This window comes from Ranitomeya imitator, chromosome 2 (genome assembly GCF_032444005.1).
Source record: "Ranitomeya imitator isolate aRanImi1 chromosome 2, aRanImi1.pri, whole genome shotgun sequence".
In the NCBI taxonomy this organism is placed as follows: Eukaryota; Metazoa; Chordata; class Amphibia; order Anura; family Dendrobatidae; genus Ranitomeya; species Ranitomeya imitator.
In genome coordinates, this window is record NC_091283.1 from 443709975 (window position 1) to 443731270 (window position 21296).

Sequence of the window (21296 nt, forward strand, 5' to 3'; positions counted from 1 at the left end):
GGAGGACACGCATCATTGCCCCTCCACTGAAGACGGACCACATTCCTACGCACACTACCCAGCCCGGCTGTTGGGAGGGACCACACTGTATCCCCCCCTCTTTGCTCTCGGAAGGCCCCGAGGCCATGCCTCTCTATCCAGAAGGATAGATCAACCTCTCGACCCTCTACCATTAGTGATCTTTCCCCCTTCTTTAGAGCCTCCAGGAGACGCCGTTGCAACATGCCGTCCCCAGAGCCCGGAGATGAGGAGGATGCCCTATTTCCCCCGGAGGTGACAGCGGCATAACTCCTGACAGGCGCTGCCACCACCAGGGGGGCAACCGGACCAGTGACCACATCCACACCAACAGCATCACTATTACCCACCTCCATAACCCCCTCACCCTCTACCAAACCAGCAACCACACCACTAGACAAAGAGTTTTCCTCATCCATACCCACCACCACATTCACTCCTGCTGGACCAGTGACAACAGGGGGTGACATTTTGACCTCCGCATCATCAGGCACAAGGGGCTGATTCTCCTCCACAGAACTGGAGGTGACCTCACCCCTGGTCTTACGTGTGCCCTCCGCGTCATCAGATGATATTTTCCGCTGCTTTACTGTTACCAGGCGCCGCTGATCTTTCGCCACTGTGGGGCGCCGCTGATCCTTTATGTCAACATCTTGTTGACCAGCAGCGCCAACACAGAACAGGACTTTGGGAGGAGGACCGGAACTCCCAGCCCCAGCAACCCCCTCACACTGCCGCCTCTCCTCAACTAAGTGATCAGCGGCAACAGCATTCAAGGGCACCGAGGCTACCGGAGCTGCCCCCGACACTGGGCCGCTCCCCCCTCCCACTGAGGAGCGCACCACAGCATCGTGGCCTGATCGTTTGCCCGCCGCCGGGCCGCCCTCACTGTCCAGCCTCTTGGCTGATGCACCTGCTGCTACATCCTCGCTACTACAAGCAGAGACGGAGCTCTGCGCCTCATTACCGTGCTCTGTAATCTCCCCGCGCCTTTGCACCGGATCCACAGCAGAACCCGGGCTGGGCTGGGCAACGGGGCTTATACAGCGAGCTGACCCTGCAGCCGACTCAGGGGGTACAGGGAGGGGGGCATATACATAGTTTACCGCTTCCTGCAGCTTAGGTTTGATCTTCTTTACCTTTTTCTTCTGGCCCCCAGGTGCCTCCTCTGGTAAATCATCACCAAGATGGAAGTTCTGAAGGCACACTGGGGACTCCAGCAGCTTGATCTCTGCCATTAGCGCCCCTCCCTGGCCGATGTCACTGTCCTCCCCAGAGCCAGCAGAACTGCGACGAGATGTCATCGTCGCCTGTCCAGCAGGGAGCTCGCTGCACGTGGCCTCTGAGTGACTAAGAGGGCTGCCAGGTGGAGCTTTCTGCTGGTCATCCTCCTCCTCATCATCATCATCCACCTGGCACTCAGGCTGCAGCCCCATCTGCCTTTGCTCTCTGTTATCAGCCATTTCCCTGAATCGATCTTCATTAATAAGTTTTTCCTTAAACGGTCCACTTTTTTCTCTTATGAAAGCTTTTCTGACTTCAAGCTCATTGATGTCCTCTTTCAGTCTCCTTACCTCCGCCTGGAGCTGATTCTTCCTCGGTTTGGAGGAACTTGCAGCTTTGTTGCTTGTGCAGCGCAGCTCCTCCCGGAGTCTCATCAGTCTCTTGCTAGCATCTTCATACTCACGGAGGTGGCTCATGACCCGGGAGGCATAGGTGGTCACAGACTCCTGGGGACCCTGCAGCGCCCAACCCTCCTCGGTGAGGTCGGCCTCACCTCCGTGAGCACTCAGCTTTCCTCCAGAAGGGCCGCCATCTTGCATACTAATAACACGACCAGGCAACATAATAAATCCTGGGGGGGTAAATGCACTAAGTAGTGCAAGATAACCCCCCACCAAACAAAAAAACCAACTCCATACGACTATATGAATAAGGAGTATACAAGGAGCATAGAGGTAATCAAAAAATAACAATACTTTATTAAGTTACATGTAAAAATACAACATACCAATAATGTGCTAATAACGCAAACAATACAGTACTCAAGGATAGTTAAAAACAATACATAAGTGGGCAACCCCCGGTGTGCACCGTCAATAGAGCCAATGTACAAGCAAACGGTTACAGCGTGCCGCTATAGGTGCATATATCTGTAACTGCACCAATACATTTAACCATGCCCAGTGGCGTGAGAGGAAGATGTAACGTCGCTACACTTACCGATGCAGGGCTCCAAGAGGGGGCACACCGGACGGGATCCACCTATGCGACCCCCGACGCGCGTTTCGCCCAGAGACAAGATGGCTTTATCAAGGGGCTTTATCTTCATACTCACGGAGGTGGCTCATGACCCGGGAGGCATAGGTGGTCACAGACTCCTGGGGACCCTGCAGCGCCCAACCCTCCTCAGTGAGGTCGGCCTCACCTCCGTGAGCACTCAGCTTTCCTCCAGAAGGGCCGCCATCTTGCATACTAGCAGGCTTCTCCTCCATGGAAGCCTTGCGGCTTCTCTGGGTCTCTGCAGACCTGGGGGGAGTAGGAGCCACATTGCTGCGACTCCTGGTGGAGCGTCTCACCCCCGAATCCTCTGATGTGCAGGCTGGTTGCTGGTTCCTTCTGCCCCCCGCCAGCCTGGTCCGGGAAGCAGAAGCCTGGGACTTGGCTCCCTCACTCATCCCAGGAAACCCACTCCCTCCCTGGGTAAGAGAGAGAGCAGGCCCCCAGGTGGAGAGATGGTGGTTCTCTGGAGCTCAGGAGCACACTGCAGGTTCAGCAGCGACCGCACCCACAATTAGCACAATGAGCAGCAGCTGAGCAGAGCTGCACTCACTATTCTGCTGGTGGAGTCACTGTGTACATACATTACAATACTTATCCTGTACTGATCCTGAGTTACATCCTGTATTATACTCCAGAGCTGCACTCACTATTCTGCTGGTGGAGTCACTGTGTACATACATTACATTACTTATCCTGTACTGATCCTGAGTTACATCCTGTATTATACTCCAGAGCTGCACTCACTATTCTGCTGGTGCAGTCACTGTGTACATACATTACAATACTTATCCTGTACTGATCCTGAGTTACATCCTGTATTATACTCCAGAGATGCACTCACTATTCTGCTGGTGGAGTCACTGTGTACATACATTACATTACTTATCCTGTACTGATCCGGAGTTACATCCTGTATTATACTCCAGAGCAGCACTCACTGTTCTGCTGGTGGAGTCACTGTGTACATACATTACATTACTTATCCTGTACTGATCCTGAGTTACATCCTGTATTATACTCCAGAGCTGCACTCACTATTCTGCAGAGTTGTACTCAATATTCTGCAGGTTTCGGATTTTATACAGTACTGTACAAAACGTTTTGGGAAAAAATTAGCAAAGTAAGTATGCTTTAAAAAATTAAAGTGTTAATAGTCTATTTTTATCAATTATCAAAATGCAAAGTGGAGGAACAAAAGAGAAATCTAAATCATATCAGCATTTGGTGTCACCTCCCTTTGACTTCAAAGCAGCACCAATTCTTCAAAGAACCTCTTCTACAATGTTTTTGAAGGATCTCAGCAGGGAGGTTGTTCCAAACATCTTGGAGAACTAACCACAGATCTTCTGTGGATGTCGCTTGTGTAAATCCTTCTGTCTTCTCATGTGATCCCAGATAGACTGGATGATGTGAGGTCAGGGCTCTGTGGGGCCGTATCAGCACTTTCAGAACTCATTGTTCTTCTTTATGCTGAAGATTGTTTTTAAAGGGGTCTAGTGTGCGCGGTCGTCCAGTGGGCGCAGCCATCTAGTGGATGCGGCATCGCCCAATACACTTGTATAGAGCTAAGCTGCGGCCACTACATGACTTCTGCCCGAGATTATGCATATACATCAACGCTGTTCCCGCCTCAGAAACGGACAAATCCTCGCAGCACACAGTTTAAAAAATCTGGAGTTTCAAAAGTCTGCAGACTTTGTATGTTTGTGGTCTTTGTACTGCTGCAGAATAAATTTGGAGCCAATCAGATGCCTCCCTGATGGTATTACATGATGGTTAAGTATCTGTCTGCATTTCTCCAAGCAGTAGATGGGTGTAGCTGGTCCCACTGGTTGCTGCCAGTTCTGAGCTGATGGTGCTGCTGGACATTTTCCAATTTCAAAGGTAAGTATGATGTGTCTTTCATCTGCTGCACTAAGTTTTTTGGCCGACCACTGTGTGTACCATCAGAGAGGCATTTCATTGACTCCAAATGTAGCAGCAGAACAATGACCCCAAACATATAGACTATGTAATTAAGAAATATTTTCTTCTTCTGAAGAACACTAATGTCACAACTCTGTTGTTGGAATACCTGGGGCCAGGTGCTCCAATCCTGTCCCTAACACTAGTGGTGCCCTAGCTATCCCTGCTCCCCGGATTACTTCTGATGGTGAAGACTCCGGGACTGTGTACCTTGTTGAACTCTTGAATCAGCCCTATATCGGTCCCCCTCCCCTACACAGGAAAGTGGGGAGTAATAGTGTATGAATGTACATAAACGACACAGAGCCGAGTATATATAGGAGAGGGGAGTGGTGAATACTGAACAGCTGAGATCATTCAAGCAGGAAAGTTTCAGAGGCACTGCTAACAGAAACCTGCACCATTTAATATGAAGGGGTAGTGCTTCTAATCAGTGCAGGAGTATGTGAAATCAGTCCCTGCGGTCTTTTGGCCCCTTCCTGTCACAGTAAACCAGTGACAACTGAATCCTGGAAGTGATGATCTGGCACCCACAGATCCCTCATCTCAACATCATCAAGTCTATCTAGGATTTTGATGAAAAGACTAAAGGATTTGTTCATGCAACATCCACAGAAGATCTGTGGTTAGTTCTCCAAGATGTTTGGATCAACATCCCTTAAAAAACCCATCCTTAAAAACTGTGTGCAAGTACCTAGAAGAAGTGATGCTACTTTTAAGACATAGGGTGTACACACCAAATATTGATTTGATTGTCATCCAACTTTCCTAATACCAGATACAACCAAAAACTTAACAAGTAGAATTTTTTTCACCTGATAGAAGAAGGCAGGATGAAGAGTCTTTATTTTATTATAATTAGTCATACATTGTTAAGTAGAGACACTCCCATGTCTTATATAATTCCGCTATGTATACAGTATTATATGATAACATATCAGATCCTGTCCCTTTAACTCTCCTAGATGAGTAAATATAAGTAATTTGTGACATAGCATCACACATATTGTTGGGAAGTTAATTAAGCCTAACTGAGAATAATTAAAGCAGAGAAGTGTATTTCAGGGCAGGATCGATAAGTGATTCTCTTAGTCCTGACAGCGACTGTTCATCGCTCCAGGAGTCGTTATTTATGACCCTCTCATTAAATTCCCCCAGTGTCTTCTTAGCCCATTAGTGTGTTTACGTGATCACATTAGATTGTTCTACACTATGTGAATCTGCTCTTTTTGAATTTACAGAGCTCTGAGGTCCCTGTAATTGGGCACTTAGTTGGGTGGAAGGTCATCACTCACCACTAAATTTGGGTGGCGTTGCCCTTTTCTAATATCTACGTAAAAAAAACAGGACAAAACATAAACAAAGGGATCTCAGAGATTTGATTCCTTGTTGATTAGAGTCATGGAACAAAAGACCATCACCACCTAGTGGTCACGTTTTCACTACATTTACAGTATGCATTTATTTGCTTTGCTTATTTACATAGCGCTATTATATTCCCCAGCGCTTTTTAGAAATTGTCATCACTACATGCTCAGCTTCTACTATATAATTGTCTAAGGGTCACTTCCGTCTTTCTGTCTGTCCTTCTGTCTGTCACGGATATTCATTGGTCGCGGCCTTCTGTCTGTCATGGAATCCAAGTCGCTGATTGGTCGCGGCAAAACAGCCACAACCAATCAGCGACGGGCACAGTCCGGCGGAAAAATGGCCGCTCCTTCCTCCACGCAGTCAGTGCCCGCTCCATACTCCTCTCCAGTCAGTGCTCACACAGGGTTAATGGCTGCGTTACACCGTGTTATGCTGCAGTGTAACGCACTCCCTTAACGCTGCTATTAACCCTGTGTGTGCCTATGCAGCCTCAATAGTAAAAAGATCTAATGTTAAAAATAATTAAAAAAATAAAAAATCGTTATATACTCACCGTCCGTCGGCCCCCACATCTAGAACCGGCCTTTACCACTCCTCGCGACGCTCCGGTGACCGGTCCATGCATTGCGGTCTCGCGAGATGAAGACATGGCGGTCTCATGAGACCACTACGTCATCATCTCGCGAGACCGCAATACACCGCGCGACCAATCAGCGACATTGCCGCGGGATTTAAATCCCACTTCACTGATTGGCAGCGCCCAGCCGGCACGCGTGACCAATCGGCGACATTGACGCAGGATTTAAATCCCGCTTCGCTGATTGGTCTCGCCCAGCCGGCCTTGGCGTGGGATTTAAATCCCGCTTCGCTGATTGGTAGCGCCCAGCCGACATTGGCGTGGGATTTAAATCCCACTTCGCTGATTGGTAGCGCCCAGCCGGCACGTGACCAATCAGCGACATTGGCGCGGGATTTAAATCCCGCTTCACTGATTGGTCTCGCCCAGCCGAAATTGGCGTGGGATTTAAATCCCGCTTCGCTGATTGGTAGCGCCCAGCCGGCACGACCAATCAGCGACATTGCCGTGGGATTTAAATCCCGCTTCGTTGATTGCTCGCTCCCAGCTGGCACGACCAATCAGCGCCATTGGCGTGGGATTTAAATCCCGCTTCGCTGATTGGTCACGCCAGCTGGGAGCGAGCAATCAACGACATTGGCGCAGGATTTAAATTCCGCTTCGCTGATTGGTAGCGCCCAGCCGGCGCAACCAATCAGCGACATTGCCGTGGAATTTAAATCCCGCTTCGCAGATTAGTCGCGCCCAGCCGGCGCAACCAATCAGCGACACTGGCGGGGGATTTAAATCCCGCTTTGCTGATTGGTCGCGCCCAGCCGACATTGGCATGGGATTTAAATCCCGCTTCGCTGATTGGTCGCGCCGGCTGGACGCAACCAATCAGCGATATTGGTGCGGGATTTAAATCCCGCTTCGCTCATTGGTAGCGCCCAGCCGGCGCCCGCGACCAATCAGCGACATTGGCGTGGGATTTAAATCCCGCTTCGCTGATTGGTTGCGCCCAGCCGACATTGGCGCAGGATTTAAATCCCGATTTGCTGATTGGTAGCGCCCAGCTGGAGCGCGCGACCAATCAGCGACATTGCCGCGGGATTTAAATCCCGCTTCCCTGATTGGTCGCGCCCCGCCAGCGCGACCAATCAGCGACATTGCCGTGGGACTTTTTACTATTGAGGCTGCCTATGCAGCTTCAATAGTAAACAGATGTAATGTTAAAAATAATAAAAACACAAAAAACCTGCTATTCTCACCTTCCGTAGTCCGAAGATGCGCTCGCGCCGGCCACCATCTGCCGTTCCCAGAGATGCATTGCGAAATTACCCAGAAGACTTAGCAGTCTCGCATTATGTGCCCTGTGTTATATACTGCGTGGGCAGTGTTATATACCGCGTGGCTGCTATATACAACATGGGCAGTGTTATATATTCTGTGGGCTGTGTGATATACTGCGTGGGCTGTGCTATATACTATGTGCCCTGTGTTATATACTGCGTGGGCTGTGTTATACACTGCGTGGCTGCCATATACTACATATGCAGTGTTATATACTCCGAGGGCTGTGTGATATACTGCGTGGGCTCTGCTATATACTACGTGCCCTGTGTTATATACGTTATATACTGCATGGCCTGTGTTATATACTACGTCGCCCGTGTTATATACTGCGTGGCTCCTATATGCTGCGCGGGCTGTGTTATATACTGCGTGGGCTGTGCTATATTCTACGTGGACTGTGTTATATACTGAGTGGACTGTGTTATATACTACGTCGCCTGTGTTATATACTGTGTGGCTGCTATATACTGCGTGGGCTGTGTTATATAGTATGTGGGCTGTGTTATATACTCTCTGGGCTGTGTTATATACTCCGTGGGCTGTGTGATATACTGCGTGGGCTGTGTTATATACTACGTGGCCTGTGTTATATACTGTGTGGCTGCTATATACTGTGTGGGCTGTGTTATATAGTATGTGGGCTGTGTTATATACTCCGTGGGCTGTGTGATATACTCCGTGGGCTGTGTGATATACTGCGTGGGCTGTGTTATATACTATGTGGCCTGTGTTATATACTGCGTGGCTGCTATATACTGCGTGAGCTGTGTTATATAGTACGTGGGTTGTGTTATATACTCCGTGGGCTTTGTGATATACTGCGTGGCCTGTGTTATATACTGTGTGGCCTGTGTTATATACTGTGTGGCTGCTATATACTGTGTGGGCTGTGTTATATACTCCGTGGGCTATGTGATATACTGTGTGGCCTGTGTTATATACTACGTGACCTGTGTTATATACTGCATGGCTGCTATATACCGCGTGGCCTGTGTTATATACTGTTTGGGCTGTGTTATATACTGCGTGGCCACTGTTATATACTGCGTGGCCTGTATTAACGCATCGGGTATTCTACAATATGTACAGTATGTATGTATATAGCAGCCACATAGTATATAGCACAGGCCACGTAATATTTGCTATATACTACGTGGCCTGTGCTATATACTATGTGGCTGCTATATACATACTGTACATACATATTTTAGAATACCCGATGCGTTAGAATCGGGCCACCATCTAGTTTATAATATTAATTGTTAAATAATAATGCCAAAATTTTTTTTAGGGCAGCCTGTACCTATTGTACTATATATCCTGCAACACTAAGGTTTCTCTTCTCTCCACATCATGGCCAGTAGGTATCCACTTTCCCAAACATCAGAGGAGACCAACCAAACAGTCGTGGTACCTTCTCTTCTTCAGGTTAAGGAATGTGGGTTTAATGGTGTCAACATTTACCTGGATGGGATTTTTTAGTGCCTGCAGACTATTATGTGAGCCTACGGACTTAAAGGGGTGTTACAATCAAAGACATTTATGCTTGCTTAGCTCTTTCCACAACTAACATAGACTTTCAGAGATCTGCTTTCATGCGAGGCTACATTTATTGTCAGTCAGTGGTTGGATACAGCTGCATTGCCTGTCAGATAGGAGTCAAGAGGACTTTTTTCTTCCTGATGGGTTAGAATGAGTTGAATAAATTTTACGACCGTCAGCGAATATTGGATTTGCAATATTTGCCAAACATTACCGAACATCATTGGCATCAATGGGAGTAGAAATTACCAAATATGTTCAGAACCAATCATCAAACATAAATTCGACACCAATATGGTAGCAATATGGCACAAATATGGCAAATGCATATTCAGCGAACAATTCCGAATATATTCACTCATCTCTAGTTAGCATCCCCTGGAGCCTGAACATAAATATCTACAACTAGCTGAAGAGCCCGGCGTTGCCTGGGCATAGTAAATATCTGTGGTTAGTTATAGCACCTCACTTCTCTTATTTTCCCATCACGCCTCTCATTTTCCCAATCACATCTTTCATTTTCCCCCTCACATCTCTCATTTTCTCCCTCACACCTCTCATTTTCTCCCTCACTCCTCTCATTCCCCCCTAACACTTGTCATTTCAACCTCACATCTGTCATTTTCTGATCACTCCACTATTTTTCCTCACTTCTCTCATTTTGCACTCACACCTTTTCATTTTCACCTCACACCTCTCATTTTCACCTCATCACCTCAGTATATACATGTTTGTCATCTCCCTTATATATAGTATACATCTGTATGTCATCTCCTGTATATAGTATATACCTGTATGTCATCTCCCCTGTATATAGTATATACCTGCTGTGTATCATCTCCCCTATATATAGTATATACCTGAATGTCATCTCCTTCTATATATAGTATATACCTGTATGTCATCTCCTCCTGTATATAGTATATACCTGTGTGTCATCTCCCCTGTATATAGTATATATCTGAGTGTCATCTCCTCCTGCATATAGTATATACCTGCATGTCATCTTCTATATATAGCATATACCTGTATGTCATCTCCTCCTGTATATAGTATATACCTGTGTGTCATCTCCCCTGTATACAGTATATATCTGAGTGTCATCTCCTCCTGCATATAGTATATACCTGCATGTCATCTTCTATATATAGCATATACCTGTATGCCATCTCCTCCTGTATATAGTATATACCTGTATGTCATCTCCTCCTGTATATATATGTACCTATATGTCATCTCCTCCTCTATATAGTATATACCTGTGTGTCATCTCTCCTGTATATAGTATATATCTGTGTGTCATCTCCCCTGTATATAGTATATACCTGTGTGTCATCTCCTCCTGTATTAGACCTCGTTCACACGTTATTTGCTCAGTATTTTTACCTCAGTATTTGTAAGCTAAATTGGCAGCCTGATAAATCCCCAGCCAACAGGAAGCCCTCCCCCTGGCAGTATATATTAGCTCACACATACACATAATAGACAGGTCATGTGACTGACAGCTGCCGTATTTCCTATATGGTACAGTTGTTGCTCTTGTAGTTTGTCTGCTTATTAATCAGATTTTTATTTTTGAAGGATAATACCAGACTTGTGTGTGTTTTAGGGCGAGTTTCGTTTGTCAAGTTGTGTGTGTTGAGTTGCGTGTGGCGACATGCATGTAGCGACTTTTGTGAGATGAGTTTTGTGTAGCAACATGCGTGTAGCAACTTTTTGTGTGTCGAGTTACATGTGACAGGTTAGTGTAGCAAGTTGTGTGCAGCAAGTTTTGCGCATGGCGAGTTTTGCGCGTTGCGAGTATTATGTGTGGTGCCTTTTGAGTATGTGCAAGTTTTGTGTGAGGCAACTTTTGTGCATGTGGCAATTTTTCCGCGTGTGCAAGTTTTGCGTGTGGCAAGTTTTTCATGAGGAGAATTTTGCACTTGTGGCGAGTTTTGCAAGAGCCTAGTTTTTGCATGTGGCGAGTTCTGCGCGTGGCGAGTTTTGAGTGGCGACTTTTGTGTTTTGACTTTTATGTGGCGAGGTTGGTGTATTTGTGGTGAAATGTGTGCTGAGGGTAATATGTGTTCAAGCACGTGGCAGTGTGTGGCGCATTTTGTGTGTGTTCATATCCCCGTGTGTGGTGAGTATCCCATGTCGAGGCCCCACCTTAGCAACTGTACGGTATATACTCTTTGGCGCCATCGCTCTCATTCTTTAAGTCCCCCGCGTTCACATCTGGCAGCTGTCAATTTGCCTCCTACACTTTTCCTTTCATTTTTTCCCATTATGTAGATAGGGGCAAAATTGTTTGGTGAATTGGAAAGCGCGGGGTTAAAATTTCACCTCACAACATAGCCTATGACGCTCTCGGGGTCCAGACGTGTGACTGTGCAAAATTTTGTTGCTGTAGCTGCGACGCTTCCAACACTTTTCCTTTCACTTTTTCCCCATTATGTAGATAGGGGCAAAATTGTTTGGTGAATTGGAACGCGCGGGGTTAAAATTTCACCTCACAACGAAGCCTATGACGCTCTCGGGGTCCAGACGTGTGACTGTGCAAAATTTTGTTTCTGTAGCTGCGACGCCTCCAACACTTTTCCTTTCACTTTTTTCCCCGTTATGTAGATAGGGGCAAAATTGTTTGGTGAATTGGAAAGCGCGGGGTTAATATGTCACCTCACAACATAGCCTATGACGCTCTCAGGGTCCAGACGTGTGACTGTGCAAAATTTTGTTTCTGTAGCTGCGACGCCTCCAACACTTTTCCTTTCACTTTTTTCCCCGTTATGTAGATAGGGGCAAAATTGTTTGGTGAATTGGAAAGCGCGGGGTTAATATGTCACCTCACAACATAGCCTATGACGCTCTCAGGGTCCAGACGTGTGACTGTGCAAAATTTTGTTGCTGTAGCTGCGACGCTTCCAACACTTTTCCTTTCACTTTTTTCCCCATTATGTAGATAGGGGCAAAATTGTTTGGTGAATTGGAACGCGCGGGGTTAAAATTTCGCCTCACAATATAGCCTATGACGCTCTTGGGGTCCAGACGTGTGACTGTGCAAAATTTTGTGGCTGTAGCTGCGACGGTGCAGATGCCAATCCCGGACATACACACACACATATACACACACACACACACACACACACACACATTCAGCTTTATATAGTAGATATCAATAAAGCTTTAGGGATTTTTTAACACATCCCATTTTGCTGTCATCCAATTTGCATTTGGAGGGATATTTAGTGAGCACCAGGGGCTGACATATAATTGGTGCAACCTCCGCACAGGAGCCAAAGAAGTAAAGGTGCCACTTCTTCCTCTATAACAGGTGGAATTTTGCATTATGATAAGCTTTTGGACTGCAAATGGCCCATATATTGATTTTGCACAAGTGCCCCCAACTGTCTGTCCGCTCCTGGGGAGCACTAGTGGTAAAAGGGTTTTTTCAAGTTTTCTTTTTTATCCATTTACAGAAATGCAAATTTTTGGAGATTAATTTGTAGTAGCAATCAAAATTATACACCCAGTGTAAGTTCAGTTTCTAACTGGTTTACCAATTTTCTGCTGCTTACTAAAAACCAATGAAATAAGAACAATACAAACACCTGATTACGACTAACATAGCAAGCGGTTTCTCCAATAAAAAAATGCCACTTTTACCGACTGCTGCAGTCTCAGAATTATTCACCTCTTCGATACTTATTAGAGCCCCTCTGGCTGTTATGACCTGCTGCAAACGTGATTCATAGCCAAACATCCAGTTTCTGACTTGAATTTGAATACAAAATCTTTTGGTGGGATTTGAATGTCGGTGCAGCATGCAAATCCAATAAAATCTGGAGGCCATTGTCCATGAGGAATGGGCTTTGTTTCCTCAGAAATGCTGCCACAAGATATGCATCGCATTTGTAGCAAGTTGTAACAGCCAGAGGGGCAGTACTAAGTACTACAAATGTATTCCGCTGAAATCTCTAATTTTATAAAAATACAGATTTTTTTTTTATAATTTGTGCATTCAGGAGAATGGTAGCCATATGCAGCCACCATTTTGCTAAACCGTAGAGGGTTAGACAAGAGGCTAAAAAAATATTTCTCACCTACTTGCTCATCTGTCCCGCTGCCCCTGGCTTCTCCTTTTCTTCTTCCCATATCATGTGCATCCTCCTCACACCAGGCCCTGGCATTCAGTCACACAATGCCTCAGAATAACATCATTTCATGCCATGAGGTTGAGCGTCACCCGAGTGACAGCACGACAAGCTGTGAGCGAGGACCTGCAGTGAAGAAAGCCAAAAAGAATGTGCTCAATGGGATAAGAAGAAAAGAAGATGCCCTGAGGAGGCAGACAGTGGGCTACAAGGGTGGCAGGACAGGTGAGCAGTGAGGTGAGTATAATTTTTTATATATACAGTATATCTATTCTAATATATCCTACTAGCTATTCTACGCCCGGGTGGCGAGCATTTATATTGGTATATGGTCCCCAACCTGTCATGAGCTGCTCCCATCCTGCGCCCGTTTCAATCAGTGATGGCAACAGACACTGTGGCGGTATTGAGTCAAAGTGGCTGCCTTGCTCCACAGACGTGTTATATATTCTTTAGAAAGTTACTTGGTATCTTTGCTGACGTATTGTATTGTATAGTGTAGATATTCTTACACATGCTCCTGATATCTGTAAAGAAATCATTAATGTGGGCGGAAATGCCACGACATCATGAGAGGGCAGGATTGTGATGCAGTAATCGGCGCCTGCGCAGTCCGCGCAGCAGTGTCTCTTCAGATGGATGTAAGTAATATCATGAGGGCAGGATCGTGTCCACCGTGTCCCCACGGCCCCTGATTCCAGCCCATAAATGTCCCCCTGCTCCCTGAATCGGCGCCTGCGCAGTCTGCGCTTTCCAGTGCCATTTTCTTGGAGACACACTGCAGTATCCAAGAAAATGGCGCCAGAAAGCGCGGACTGCGCAGGCGCCGATACCGGGAGCAGGGGAACATTCATGCCCTGGAATCAGGGGGCCTAAGTAAGTAATTGCTGTGGCATGAACTGCCACAATGTCATGAGGGAGGGATCGTGTCCACCGTGTCCCCACGCCCCCTGATTCCGGCTCATAAATGTCCCCCTGCTCCTGGAATCGGAGCATGCGCAGTCCTCGCTTTCCGGCGCCATTTTCTGGAAGACACACTGTTATATTTATTCAAGAAAATGGCGCCGGAAAGCGCGGACTGCGCAGGCGCCGATTCCAGGAGCAGGGGGACATTTATGCGCCGGAATCAGGGGGCGTGGGTAATTCCTGTGGCATGATCTGCTGCAACGTCATGAAGGCGGGATTGTGTCCACCGTGTCCCCACGCCCCCTGATTCCGAGAGCAGGGGGACATTTATGGGCCGGAATCAGGGGGCGTGGGGACACTGTGGGGGTGGAAACTAAGTGATATGGGTGGGATTGTGACACAGATTTCGGCGCCAGCGCAGTCTGCGCTTTCCGGTGCCATTTTTTCTTGAATATGGACACTGTTTCTATAATCTAACTCTAGGAGCGTCACACTTGCGCAGTCTATAAAGGCTTCAGACAGAGTGACGCTCCTACCATTATATTATAGATGTTTATTAGGCTCTTGTCAGAATCAATCATCTCTACTTAAAATGCTTGTCATGAAAATGTGAATAATTCTGAGACTGCTGCAGTTAGTAATAAAGGCATTTCGTGGTGATTTGGGAGAAACCGTTTTCTATATTAGTTGTGTTGAGATATTTAAACTGTTCTTGTTTAAAGGGAATCTGTCACCCCAAAATTCGCCTATAAGCTGCGGCCACTGGCAGGGCAGACAAAGTACACCTGCGCCAGAGCCGCTGCAGGAAGAAAAGAAGAGGACGTCATCGTATGAAGATGATTGGCGCTGGACCCGGACCGTGACGCCCATTGGACCGGACCGCACCGGGACCGCCCCTGGGTGAGTATAATATAATTTGTTTTTCTTATCTTTCAGGTGACATCGGGGGCTTATCTGCAGCACTACAGAATGCTATAGATAAGCCGCTGATGCCAGTGGCTGCAGCTTATAGGCGAATTTTGGGGTCATAGATTCCCTTTAATGGGTTTATTGCAAACATCAGAAACGTTATACATTTTGCTAATAATCTAAATTCATAATGAGGGCTAAATAATTTTGATTGGACCTGTAATTAAGCTTGTTGAGGATTCCTATCCCGTGGGATGCCCAACCTTGCCTTTAGTTAGGTAGCTCGTGCTAGTCACCAATGAGCCCGGACCTTCATCATTTAGTGGATACAAAAGTTGTCTTCTTTTTCAGCATACTCATAGGTCCATCAAAGAATGAAATGTGCAACTCCATAAAGAATATGGTCTGGATATTTTTTAATCACGTCTAGCCTTCTCCTATGTCTAGAAGTTGATACATTCATGTATAAAGGTCCAGAGGTTGGAAATTCACGTGGATTAAATAGCACAGATGAGTCTGAACTTTGAGCCAGAACACAAATCACTTGTCTGGCAATCACCAACTACTCTGTTGACATCTCCCAACGGTCAGTGATGTCATTGTACAAAGAACAAGGTAATAATATTCAACGGGCACAACAGGTGTAAACACCTCCTTATGTAAAAGCGGAGGAGCTCTTATCCCAGGGAGACGGCTTATCAGGCTGCCATTGAGTCATTAGACACACACCTTTGATAAACTCAGGTAATCTCTGTACATTCCTCCAGACATCTCATCTCCCGCTAAGTCATTGGAAGGATCGCGCCTCTCCGCCACTGCCCCTACAGCCTATGATAGATGCCAGGTTTAATAGGGTCAAGCCGCCCGGCTGCTGACAATAGAGGGTTTATCCTGGAATGTACAGAATTACAGAATGGGGTGAAGTTCTTACTATAATGTGATAAAGATGCAGACTATTATATACTGTAGCTTCAGAAGTCAGATGTTAAGTAATATCTCACTGAACAATTTCTAGAATTTTGACCAGACTGTTTCATAGAACATGAAACCCATAACATGAAAGTAAATGTTAATAATATAACTTTCATTACGATATCTTCAGTTTTACTCAAATTGTTTGATGCAGAAGTGAGTACACCCTACATAAAAACCTACTGGATCAAGAATTTTGGTGACATTTTGCAACATCTATATCTTTTTCCATTCTTCAAGAATTACCTCTTTTAGAACCTGAATGTTGGATGGAGAGTGATGAAAACTTGGAGTGTGTGTTAAGGACTGACCCGAGTTGGAGTAGTGATATTGAAACCACGAGGGGCAGCACCGGCAGTTAGTGTCGTCAGGATATAGCCAAAGGTTGGTACATGGAGCAGCAGTGTAGTTGGAAGGATACGCAAGAATAATAGTCATGATATAGCCAGAGGTTGGTACATGGAGCAGAAGTAGGATCTTAAGGATAAGCAGGAATCGTTGTCAAGATATAGCCAGAGGTTGGTACACGGAGCAGCAGTAAAGTTGGGAGGATAAGCAGATATCGTAGTCAGGATATAGTCAGAAGTTGGTACACAGACCAGCAGTAGGATCTTGAGGATAAGCAGCAGGTGGAAAAAAGCTAGACTAAAGGCTGGGAGCTCAATAATCTCTCTGGATGTCTTTGGTGAAAGGCTCTTGTAAGCCTGGGTGCAAGGACTTTTCCCTCTGGGTCCCAAGGATTATATTCTGGTCCGTAACCCCTTCATTTCACTGAATATGGCAATCTTCCTCTAAATATTACAGAGTCCAGAAAGTGGCTGAGTTCTTCATGGAAATGAGTTTTCATTTGGTTTGAGCAAGGATACATGGAATACAGGATTTATTTTCAGACTGTTAGGAAGTTTTAAACGGAGAGCAATTGGGTTAATTTTTGCAGAAATTTGTTCTATGCTCATGTTAAACAGGAGCAAACATTTCTGACATATTTCCTACAATTAGGCCACCAAAAAGAACTAAGTAGTAGCTCTTGTGTTTTCATGACTCTAAGGTGTCCTACAAGTTTAGAATAATGGACAAGATTGAGGACTTCAAGATTCGGTATATATACTTAGTCGTTCAGCATCCAAAACCCCTCATTAGAAGAAAAATCAACCTCTTTAGAAGGATGGTTAAGAAAAAAGTCAGTTTGGTATCCATCTTTAATCTTTGTTAAAAATTCTTTGGTGTCCAGTATTCCCCCCAAAATTTTTGGGGTTAGAATGGTACAGTCAGTGTTAGACCTCCCCTGAGGTTCGGTAAATATCCTTGCAGACAACCTCTTAGCTGTACGCATGAATTCTACATTTTTGTGGTCAGTAAGGACCGTCACCTGATGATTGGCCCTTTCCAAAAGATGTCTCCATTTGGAGACGGTGACTTTAATAGCTACAGTGCCTTGTGAAATTATTCAGCTCCCTGGAACTTTTCAACCTTTTCCCAAATATCATGCTTCAAACATAAAGATACCAAATGTACATTTTTGGTGAAGAATCAACAAGTGGAACACAATTGTGAAGTTGAACAAAATTTATGGGTTATTTAAAATTTTTGTGGAAAATCAAAAGCTGGAAAGTGGGGCGTGCAATATTATTCGACCCCTTTAACTTAATACTTTGTTGCGCCACCTTTTGCTGCGATTACAGCTGCAAGTCGCTTGGGGTATGTCTCTATCAGTTTTGTACATCGAGAGACTAAAATTCTTGCCCATTCTTCCTTGGCAATCAGCTCAATCTCAGTGAGGTTTGATGGAGATCGTTTGTGAACAGCAGTTTTTAGCTCTTTCCACAGATTCTCGATTGGATTGAGGTCTGGACTTTGACTTGGCCATTTTAACACCAGGATACGTTTATTTGTGAACCATTCCATTGTAGATTTTGCTTTATGCTTGGGATCATTGTCTTGTTGGAAGACAAATCTCCTTCCCAGTCTCGGGTCTTTTGCAGATTCCAACAGGTTTTCTTCAAGAATGGTCATGTATTTGGCTCCATCCATCTTCCCATCAATTTTAACCATCTTCCCTGTCCCTGCTGAAGAAAAGCAGGCCCAAACCATGATGCTGCCACCACCATGTTTGACAGCGGGGATAGTGTGTTCAGGGTGATGAGCTGTGTTGCCTTTACGCCAAACATATCGTTACACTTTGCACATGCGCAGGTGGGATTTCCAGTCCGGAAGACGCACTTCCGGTCCGGCGGTCACCGCTCTCCTATAAACAGCCCAATCCTTCCCCATCCTTCTTCCTCACACCACGCCGGCATCAGCAAGGCACGGCTTTCTTTACTCATTATTTCCCATTCTATTCTAGGTCCCTCACACAGGGCAGTGTACAGCCATTGGCTTTTGTTTACCTTATCAGCAATTAGGTATTTAAACAATGACTCCCTCCTTTTTTCATTAGAATTAGCCAGCCACACTGTTATTTCCATGATTCTGACCTATATCCCCCATTAACTCTCTACAGTACTACCCATATATCCAAAACCAAGGAATTGTTTCATTTACGTATCATTACCACCATACTAAGGTAACTAGTGCTTTCTGTCGCCTCTCCTGTCTACCTCCTTCTGGTCTAAACCACGACAACTTCTGGACCACCTATATTCTCCACCCTCATGAGGATATTAACAGCTTATTCACCCTGGTGTACTCATTGGTGCCTTGAAGGTTCTACGGTTGCTGGTCATGCCTCTTTGTTAATCCTTTCGATAAACAGACAGTTTATTATGCATGTATTTTGCAGACCTGTATATATGTACATATTATATGTTGTATTTACTTGTGTTTATTTTTGTCTTTTAGCGATAGTATGATTAAAACTCGGAAGAGTCGAAACGTCATGTTTTTGTTATTACATTAGGTCGCTTATCTCATGTGTTACTTATATTGAGTTATGTCTAATAAACTCACACTATCTTGCATAAATTATCACTAGAGTGTGCAGTGTCTTCCAAATAATATTTGATTACTAGGATTTCTCAGTCCGTGACACTAGCATCTCGTTCTAAATTGACTGAGTGCACACCATTGTACCCCATTATATTACAAGGTGTATGGAGCAGAGCCGTGTGTGTACAAGGTGTGCAGAGCAGAGACGCGTGTGTACAAGGTGTATGGAGCAGAGCCGTGTGTGTACAAGGTGTGGAGAGCAGAGCCGGGTGTGTACGGTGCAGAGCCGTGTGTGTAAAAGGTGTACGGAGCGGAGCCATGTGTGTACGATTTGTGCGACGCGTGTGTACAAGGTGTATGGAGCGAAGCCGTGTGTGTACTTGGTGTACAGAGTGGAGCCGTGTGTGTACTTGGTGTACAGAGTGGAGCCGTGTGTGTACTTGGTGTACAGAGTGGAGCCGTGTGTACTTGGTGTACGGAGTGGAGCCGTGTGCTTGTGAGGTGTATGGAGTGGAGCCGCATGTGTGCAAGGTGTACGGAGTGGAGCCGAGTGTACACTTGGTGTATGGAGCAGAGCCATGTGTGTACTTGTTGTATGGAGTGGAGCTGTGTGTGTACGGGGTGTACGGCGCGGAGCAGCATGAGTGTATCAGAGCAGCATATGTACAAGGTTTATGGAGTGGAGCCATGTGTGTAGGAGGTGTGTTGTGAATTCTGTTGTCGAGCTCCCTCCTGTGGTCGTGAATGGTACTTCGGTGAGTTCTGTCCGTGGGCTCCCTCTGGTGGCTGTGAGTGGAGCTGCTGCTTCTGAGGTTCCTTACACAGGTGACGGGGTTTATCCTTTGGTTTGCTGCTCTATTTAACTCCACTTAGATCGTTACTCCATGCCAGCTGTCAATGTTTCTGCATTGCTTCACTTCGCTCTTGGATCTTTCTGGTGACCTGTCTACTCCAGCAGAAGCTAAGTTCCTGATATTATCTAATTCGTTCATTGTTTTCTTGTCCAGCTGGATATCATGATTTTGTCTTGCTAGCTGGAAGCTCTGGGATGCAGAGTGGCATCTCCGCACCGTTAGTCGGTGCGGAGGTCTTTTTTGCACACTCTGCGTGGTCTTTTGTAGTTTTTGTGATGATCGCAAAGCTACCTTTCCTATCCTCTGTCTATTTAGTAAGTCTGGCCTCCCTTTGCTGAAACCTGTTTCATTTCTGCGTTTGTGACTTTCATCTTTACTCACAGTCAATATATGTGGGGGGCTGCCTTTTCCTTTGGGGAATTTCTCTGAGGCAAGGTAGGCTTTATTTTGTATCTCTAGGGCTAGCTAGTTCTTAGGCTGTGACGAGGTGCCTAGGGAGCGTCAGGAGCGCTCCACGGCTATTTCTAGTGTGTGTGATAGGATTAGGGATTGCGGTCAGCAGAGCTCCCACGTCCCAGAGCTTGTCCTGTTTGAGGTTTAACTATCAGGTCATTCCTGGTGCTCCTAACCACCAGGTCATAACAGTACAGCTGGCCCAAAGTATTAATGCATCTCAATAGAGGGATAAGAGAAGTTCTGAGACCATTTTTTTTTCTTTGCACTGTGTTTTGTCTTTCTTTTCCCCTAAACCTTTGGGTGGTTCAGGACACAGGTGTAGACATGGACACTCAAGTTCTGTCGTCTTGTGTGGATCATCTCACTGCAAGGGTACAAAACATTCAAGATTTTGTGGTTCAGAATCCGATGTTAGAGCCTAGAATTCCTATTCCTGATTTATTTTCTGGAAATAGATCTAAGTTTCAGAATTTCAAAAATAATTTTAAACTGTTTCTAGCTTTGAAACCCCGCTCCTCTGGTGACCCCGCTCAACAAGTAAAAATCATTATTTCTTTGTTGCGTGGTGACCCTCAAGACTGGGCATTTTCCCTTGTGCCAGGAGATCCTGCATTGCGTGATGTTGATGCGTTTTTTCTGGCGCTTGGATTGCTTTATGATGAACCAAATTCCGTGGATCAGGCAGAGAAAATCTTGCTGGCATTGTGTCAGGGTCAGGATGAAGCGGAGGTGTACTGTCAGAAGTTTAGAAAGTGGTCTGTGCTTACTCAGTGGAATGAATGTGCCCTGGCGGCAATTTTCAGAAAGGGTCTTTCTAAAGCCCTTAAGGATGTCATGGTGGGATTTCCCACGCCTGCTGGTCTGAATGAGTCTATGTCCTTGGCCATTCAGATCGATCGGCGCTTGCGTGAGCGCAAAGCTGTGCACCATTTGGCGGTGTTCTCTGAGAATAGGCCTGAGCCTATGCAGTGTGATAGGACTTTGACCAGAGCTGAACGGCAAGAACACAGACGTCGGAATGGACTGTGTTTTTACTGTGGTGAATCC